Here is an 8,164-nt window from a genome sequence, read left to right on the forward strand (position 1 = left end):
GTACAGCTTTATGAACGACCGGATAGAGCGTCGGCGATTTATCAGAGATGACTCCAAGTTTAAGAACATGGGTAATAGGCTCGGCGATGGTGCCAGCTGATTGTCATGAGGCAGTTGGTAAAGGGAGGCGATTTTAGGGGCGAAGAGATAAGATCAGCTTTTAAAGTCTTAGAATGATTGAAGAGAAGGGTGTCGATAATGTTTAGGAAGGCGCCATAGGAAACTGCACATTGCGTGTTAAGAGAGTGAGAAATCGGAGCCGGGAGGTATTTGGGAGTCAGCAATGTGGACGCGATGAAAGAGGGGACAGTTTACACGGGAGTGAGTACAATGGGACGAGGAAAGGGGTCCAGGGCCAAGCCATAGGGGTACTCGGTTACGGTCTGGGAAGAACGGCCTTGTCAGGGGTGGGGTTAGGAAAAGAAACAGCGTATACAGCCACAGAGCCATGGTTTTGAGACCATAAACAAGGAAGGGTTGGGTGTCGACAGTGTGAAATTTACAAGATATGTCAAAAGAGGACAAAACAAAGAAAAGCCTTTCGCGTTTGGCTCTAACACTATGGGTGATTGGGGAGGGCCTCTGCGGGATGTCGGCAGGCTGTGAGGCTGGTGACTGAGCAGAGACAGAATGTTTGCTGCGGTGTGACTGACTGTGTGAGAAGGGCCAGCATTTCTTGCCAACGCTAGTGAACTTCTGCTATCGACTGGTTAATCCCCAGCTCGCAGCCCAGCTCTACCCCTGAACCTTTCATGGAGGCTCCACCCAAAGGTGAGGGTCCATGTTCCTCCCCCTCGCATCTGGGCCGGCTTGTAAACGCCTTGACCAATAGGATAAGGCAGAGCTGATGCTACGTAGTTTCCGAGGCTGGACCGTAAAACATCCTTTGAGCTTTTGTTTTATTTACTAGAGCACGTGGAGCCCTGGCCCACCTTGTGAGAGATGAAACTTTTCCAAGGCTGTCATGCTGGACAGGCCCCAGGTAGGTGCCCCCAGCCCTCCCCACTGGGGCACCAGACGCGAGCGCGCGGCTGTCCTGGGCTCTTCATACCAACCCGCCTGCCAGCCGACCACCACCAAGCAACCTCTGTCAGTATCCCCACCACCTTCATGACGGGGAGTCGGACGCAGTGTGTGGGTGTAGAATTTTCGGATTTGCAGAATTTTTGAAATCACAGTCCATTTTCTGAAGGAGAAGCAGGGTGAACTAACAGTTGTGTTTCCACAGGCACGCGCTGGTGTGTTTTTAAAAGGCAGAGTATGACACGTGAGAGGCGAGGGTAACATGAAAGCCGTTAGAAGGAGAGGGGATGTGAGGGGAAAGAAGACCTGTTAGAAATGGGAAACGTCGTCTTCCAAACCCCGTAAGGATGGGTAAGGAGAGGGGACCCGTGGCAGGAGAGAGAGGCGGATTTATTTGAGACAGGAAGGAAGAATGGCAGCAAAAGCCTCTAGGACAGTACTCTCTGGGTTATCAACACATGTGGGCAGTTAGAGACTCCTCTAGGAGACAGAGCCTTTCGGTGGAGACGGGGCACCTGACAGACGCTCGGCACAATGCCAGTTCTAGGGGGTCCAAGGAGAAGGAGAGGTCAAAAGCTTCATGTGAGTTCACAGGAGTTCAAGGATCTGGAAAAGGTTCTGGTTGCAAGGAGCAGGCTGGCTCACCCCTTCCGAGAGGCTCTGAGAAGTAGGAGAAAGTGTGCCTCAGGTCGGAGAGAACAGTAGGGGAGAGGGTGGCATCTCCAAAGGGTCAGACTTCTGCTCTTCTGGCACAAAGAAGTGGCGAGGTAAAGAAGAGGTCAGTGTGAGCAAGGGCAACGGACCTCTTGCGACGTGGCAAGTTCCTGATGCGCTGAATTCCTGTTTTCCTCTTTTAACATTCAGAGCAACGCTTGCAAGTGCACTTGCTCAAAGTGCGATCAGTCAGGAGCCGCTGAACAAAACGTCTTCCTAGGAAATAAAAAAGATGGCAATGCCGTGCATTTGAATAATGTTCTGTACTTTCCCATAATTCTCTCATTAGCCACCAGCAGGAAATATCATGTTGTAGTTTTATAGAAAAGTGTGAAAACAATTTATAAGAGAAGAAATGCAAGCTTTAAAATTGGGGGGGGGCATATATTTCATATTACTAATGAAGAAATGTACCTCTTTCACCTCATAAATTAATAGCTGGTCCCTACCAAAATTGTAATTATTAGAACATTTTACATGCATTTTCAATGTAATACTACAAGTATAAATAATGGATGTTATCAGTTATGAACATTAAAATGGAATGATAATGTGGAGAGAGGGGGGAGAGGCAGGATGGGGCTTCCTTGGTCCAGCCCACCCCAAACAGAGAAACGATCAAGCTCTGCACTAGGGAGAAAATATTCCATTCTGATGTAGGGTTATGGCATAGTGATTACTTACTGGGTGGGTAAGCATGGACAAATTCCTCAACTTCTCTGAACCTCACATTCTTCGCTTTTACAATGAGTGTTCCTGCATCATTAGATTATTCTTATTACTAGATCAGTCTTTGTGCTTAGCACTGATGTATATAAGCCTCGTAACCCTGTGAAAGATGTGTTCACGTCACACACTTCATATTCCATAGTATTTAGTAAGTGCTAGACTCCGTCCTAAGTCTTTACACAGTTTAACACATTTTGTCCTCATTGCATTCCTGTGAGGTTTGTTCTATTGTTATTCTACTTTGTGGAGGAAACTCAGAGGCTCAGAGGAGTTTAGTAACTTCTGACCCCATATCCTCTATCACTGTAGGATTCCCAACTCACCTTCTCTATATACTTATGACAAGATACTTCCCTATGCTTTGAAGGCATATAATGGCTAGGTATACTCATATATTTTTGTAGGGTACCAAGAAAGCATTGAACTATCAAGGTTTTGTTAAAAGATGTGAAACGTCCCTCACACTCTGAGGTCCTGAGTCCCTGACTCTAGGACCCACCCAGGGATATAGTTATCATGTAGGAGAATCAGGACTGGGCCCCAGATCTCTTTATTGACAGCAGCCAGGAGGGGCTTGAGGATAAGATGCGGGACATTCAGGCTGAGAAAAGGCCTTGAGGCTCCCGGTGCTCGGTGCGCGGGGGCCACTGGGCCTCTGGGAGAGGACATGGTTGCCAGGTTAGAGGTCACGGTCCGGGTTCAGGACTCTCTCCTCCCATCATCCCTCCTCTTTCCAGTCTCCCTGACGAGTGGAAATTTCAGAGTCCCGCATCCTTTGTGGCAGAGGGGATCTGGCTAAAGGTCATGGATTGCAGCCCTGCCGTGAAAGGGACACAGACAGTGGGGGAAGGAGCAAAGACTATCCGAGGTGACATTGGAAACGTTCTCTGTGATGTCTGCGGCCGTTGCTTCAGATGCTGTTGGCCTAGGTCCAAGCCAGGGACGTGCCAGAGGCCTCCTCGCCAGTGCACTGGCCGTGGCCAGGCCTATTGCAGCACGTGTGTGGTGAGCTGCTGGTCCCAGGTGTCTGGGAAAGATGAAGTTCTGATGACATAAAGACTAGGATGGATTTTGGTTCAGCCATAGCGTGACGGAGTAGGGTAAAATAAAGACATCTCTATCTTTAACCGTTTTCACTTCGTCGCTTGAGCATGGTGAGTCAAATGCTACGGGAGCAGGGGATGAGGGTCCTCCCCAAGGGCACTCAGTGTGTCCCGCGTCCGAGGTGCCCAGGGTGCTGTCTCTGAAGAGAAAGGACGGGGGAAAAAAAATACCCGGGGTACAGGCACTCTTTATAATGTGCATATCTATTTGTGTGCTTGAAATTCCTTAAAAGCTCTCTTACATTTTACTTGTGTAGTTAATATGATTATTTGGAAACACCCATGTGACCAATTTTAAAATGCCCGAATCTTACAGACAAGAGATTAGCCTCCTTCTCATATTGTCCCGGGATCTGTAGGATGACCTGCTGCTCACTCTCCAGGAGGATTTGCCCAGACGAGTTTCACAATGAGGCAGCTCGCTTGGAGTCTAGTTTACTTCAAGCTGCCTGTCCTCTGGCAGGATGCTCTACTCCAGGTTTCTGGGCCTTTGTCCCTTTGAGGTGCGCCCTCTCTATTTAGATCCTTTGCTAAACTCTCCCGCTCAGCATTTCTTGGTTGGGAATGAAAGGGATCTGCATCTGGGCTGGAGCTGTTCTAAAATTTGTGGAGTCGTTGTTTATTCAATGAATGTCTGATTCCACATGCACTTATTGAGCACCCACTGCATGCACTGTGCTAAGGTCTGAGGAGACACACACGTGAATGAATAGATGATTATGATACAACGTGCTAAGTGTTAGAAATGTACCCAGGTGACCTGGGAGCAGAGAAGGGCACCGCCCCAGACCATGGGCATTTTGGAGGCTTCCTGAGCAAGGTCCACACAGATCCAGGTCTTGAAGAGTGAGGAGGTGTAACCCAGGCAAGAGACAGGGCCCTGAGATGTGGAGAGTAAGGTCGTGCCAGGCAGACGAGACAGCACAGCCAAGACATGGAGCCAAGGGACAGCGCTGGATGGATACACACTTACTGGCAAGGCAAGAGAAAGCCAGAGGCTGACCTGAGCCTGCGGAGGCGGGGCAGGGCTGGGAGGCTTTGGTTCTGCTACCTCATCAGGAACCAGGAGGCTTTAAGCTGAGAAGTGACCGCGCTGATTCTATGTTTCACGTGGCTTTGTGGTGGAAGTCTTGCGAACGGTGAGGAAGACTCTGCTCCTTGCCTCCCCCTTAGCTCCCGGTGGTTTGCTGGCAGTCGTGGAGTTAGTCATGGGGTCTTCATGTGATATGCGTATGTATGTGTGTCCGTGTTTCCCTTTTTCATAAGGGCACCAGTGGGCCCTAATGACCTCTCTGTTTTTTCATCTATTAAAATCGTATATATTTAAGGTCTGCAGCAAGATGACTTGATATATATAAACATAATTAAACAATTACTGTAGTCAAGCTAATTAACAGGTCTCTCTCCTCACGTAGTTATCACTTTGCATGTGTGTGTGGTTAAAGCATCCGAAATCTAATCTCTTAGCAAATTTTCAGTGTTCAATACAGTATCATCAAAGATAATTTTCATTTGTACCACTTGTTCAACTTTCACCGCCACTTAAAAACAAAGGGGATTCTTTTTACTGTAAATAGGGAAAGCAGCAGCAGAACTTTAGATTCTGCTAAGTGAATTCTGGTGTTTCCTGGGGGTGAGGGGGCCTGTGGTCACAGAGGGAGTGCGATGGACAGCTACCCCCGTCTGTCCAGCGCATGCCATGAACGCGCACTGAGGACGTAAACATCCCCAGGGGAGCCTCCCGTCAGGGCCGTGTAGAAAAGCACCATGAAATACCAGCGATGCCCAAAGAGAAACCGTGAATGTGCCTGCTTGAGCCTAACATGTGTTTCCACAAATTCCAGCGTTCGAAGCTCCGAGTTTCTTGAGATGTCTGGAAATCAGACGAGTCTGAAACCAAAGATTGCCAGATTCACATTTATTCCATCAAATTGAGTAAGACATTCTGAGTCTCAGTTTCTTCCCCTGTAAGTTGGGGCATTTGGATTAGGATCTTTGAGATCCTCTTCTTTATTAAAATAGTATTCTCCTTTAGATAATCATGCTAAGTGAAATAAGCCAGACAGAAAAAGTTGAAAATCTCATGATATCACTTATATGTGGGATAGAAACCTAAAAGCAACATGACAAACAAACAGAAACTCGTGGACGTGGACAATAGGCTAGTGGTTATCGGGGGGGTGGTGGTAGGAGGTAAAGGGGGTCAAATATGTGGTGACAGAAAGAAATCTATGGGAGGTGGACACAGTGTAAATATATATATATATTATATATATATAATATATATATATATACGCCTTCCTGTTAAAGTGTACAGCTGAAACTTATTGGATTTCATTCACCAATGTCAACATAAAAATACATTTAAAAAATAAAATAAAATAAAACAAAATAAAATATTCTATAAATATGGGTTTTGCCAGACTGTGGGTAGGAGAAGTTTGCCCCATTTGCCACGTAACGGCCATTTAGCCGTTAGCCCCTTGGGCATTTTGATCTTACTCCAGCCATCTGGGCTGGAGTCAAGTCAACTTGGAACTGGGATAGGTCTCAGGTGCCCAGCAATGCTTCTCAAGTGCCCAAGGCGGCTCATACAGGCAAAATGGCATGACCGTGGCTTTTCAAAGAGGCGCCGAGGTTGCCATCTCTGCAGAGAAACCAAGTGCGCAATAGGACGAAGTGCCCTCGGAGAGGTCGACCTTTCAGAGGTCGAGGGGTGCTGCCTGATCAGGCTTTTGGACATGTGTATGGAGGAAATGGACACAACCGGCCTCCTCCCATGTCACGAGCTTTTTGGACTGTCAGCGGAGGCCACCAGGGACCGTGTCCCGGGCCAGCGCCGCGGTGGGCGGGGCCCGAAGCGCACCAGCCGCGGAGGCCAGTGCTCCGAGCCCTGTGAGATGATGGGCTGGCACGGGCAGAGCGAGGCATTGGCAGGGCCGTGGAGGGAAATTTTGCCAGCTTAGGGACATGAACCTAGGAAAGATTACATTTTAAGCAGAAATGAGATCCTGTGGAAATATTTAACGGTTGGTAACGTTTGCGTCACGAAGGACGTCATCCACGCTTCCATGCAATCTTTCCTTCCTTTGATCCTTCAGCTTCCCATGTTCGTAAGAGAATAAAGCGCATTGTCTCTGCGCAGCGCTGCCTGAAGCAGGTGCTTCTGCCAAGCTCTTTATTTCAGATACCCTTGAATTCAAAGCGCTGCCCTTCTTTTCTGCCCCAATTGTCTGGAGCGTTATAGAAGAATGCATCCTTTCAGTTTTGAGTGAAGAAGTAAAACTTTACTGAGAATATATATTGAACGGGGGCCTCAAAGTCAGTCACAGGGAATGGTCTTTAGCTCAACATCACCCCCTAGTGGGGATACAACAGAATCGCTACTAATTAGGATCTGTGGGACAGGTCTAAACAGAGGCTCCCCTTCAGGTCGGCTCTGTGGCAAACACGAATGACTATTAAAAATATCATTACAAGATACATCTTCCACTTGGAAAGTCTTCAGTGAGGGTGGAGCAATTCATTATACTTAATAACCTCATTCCATTACATTTTATTCTCTCATTGTTGCCATAGTGATGGCATTTAAGAACCAAAGAAACAAAAAACAGAAGCCATATATAAAAAGATCTCATGAAAATTACACACTATTGGAGAACGAAATACAGCAAAGTTAGAAGACAAATCCAAAAAGAAATCCAAAGGACCAGTAGACATTTCAAAACCTGTTCTACCTACCTACTATGACAGAAATTCAAATTAAAATGAAACACCTTCTTTCACTTATCAGATTAGTAAAAATTAAGAGCATTAACTTTACACGTCGGGGAAGGTGTGTAAGAAGAGAGCACTGGCTGTTGACAGGAGTGAGAACAGCAGCCCGGATGTGATTGAACAAGGCAGATGCTTATCCTGATTCCAGATCTGGGGGTTATAGAGTGGCCACCACAGACGGCAGCCACAGATCGGGGGAAATGGAGTGGAGATCAGAGAAGTGTAGTGGAGAAAATGGAGTTAAGATTGACGGAGGACCAGAAGTGCCAAGGGCGAGGGTGGTGGCGGTGGCAGACGGGAGCATGACGAGGCTGGCGCAGAAGCCCTCTAGGTGCCCCTGGCCGCCCTGTGGCTCTTCCGTGTAGCTTATCCCCCTTCTGCCCCCGGTCAGACTGGAAGCCACGCTGGATGGATGGCGCGGCCGGATCTGCGGCTTTTCGAGCACGCTCACGTCTCCTGGCACACTTACTCACTTCCCCAGCATCCAGGCTCCAAACGGATTCTTCCTTTTCCCCAGCTGTAGTTTTTCTCTCTCAAGTTTTCCTATCTGGAAGCTCCACTGAGGCTGATGGCCAGTGCTCTGGGGCCGGAAGCCCCTGGGGATGCCAGTTCAAGGCCCTCAGGATAGAGACATCGAGCCTGCCCGCTGCGGTGGTGGAATGACTATTAGCATGGGGAATGAATCATCACAGAGCTAGATCAAAAGTGACCATTCAGAGAAGGAAGTAAATCACAGTAAGTTGAAATCAAAGAAAATGATCGTAGAGATACTAAAAAGACATAACCCAACCATTAAAGACTAGACAGGAACTTGAATC

Source organism: Rousettus aegyptiacus, unplaced genomic scaffold (assembly GCF_014176215.1).
Source record: "Rousettus aegyptiacus isolate mRouAeg1 unplaced genomic scaffold, mRouAeg1.p scaffold_m13_p_16, whole genome shotgun sequence".
Lineage (NCBI taxonomy): Eukaryota > Metazoa > Chordata > Mammalia > Chiroptera > Pteropodidae > Rousettus > Rousettus aegyptiacus.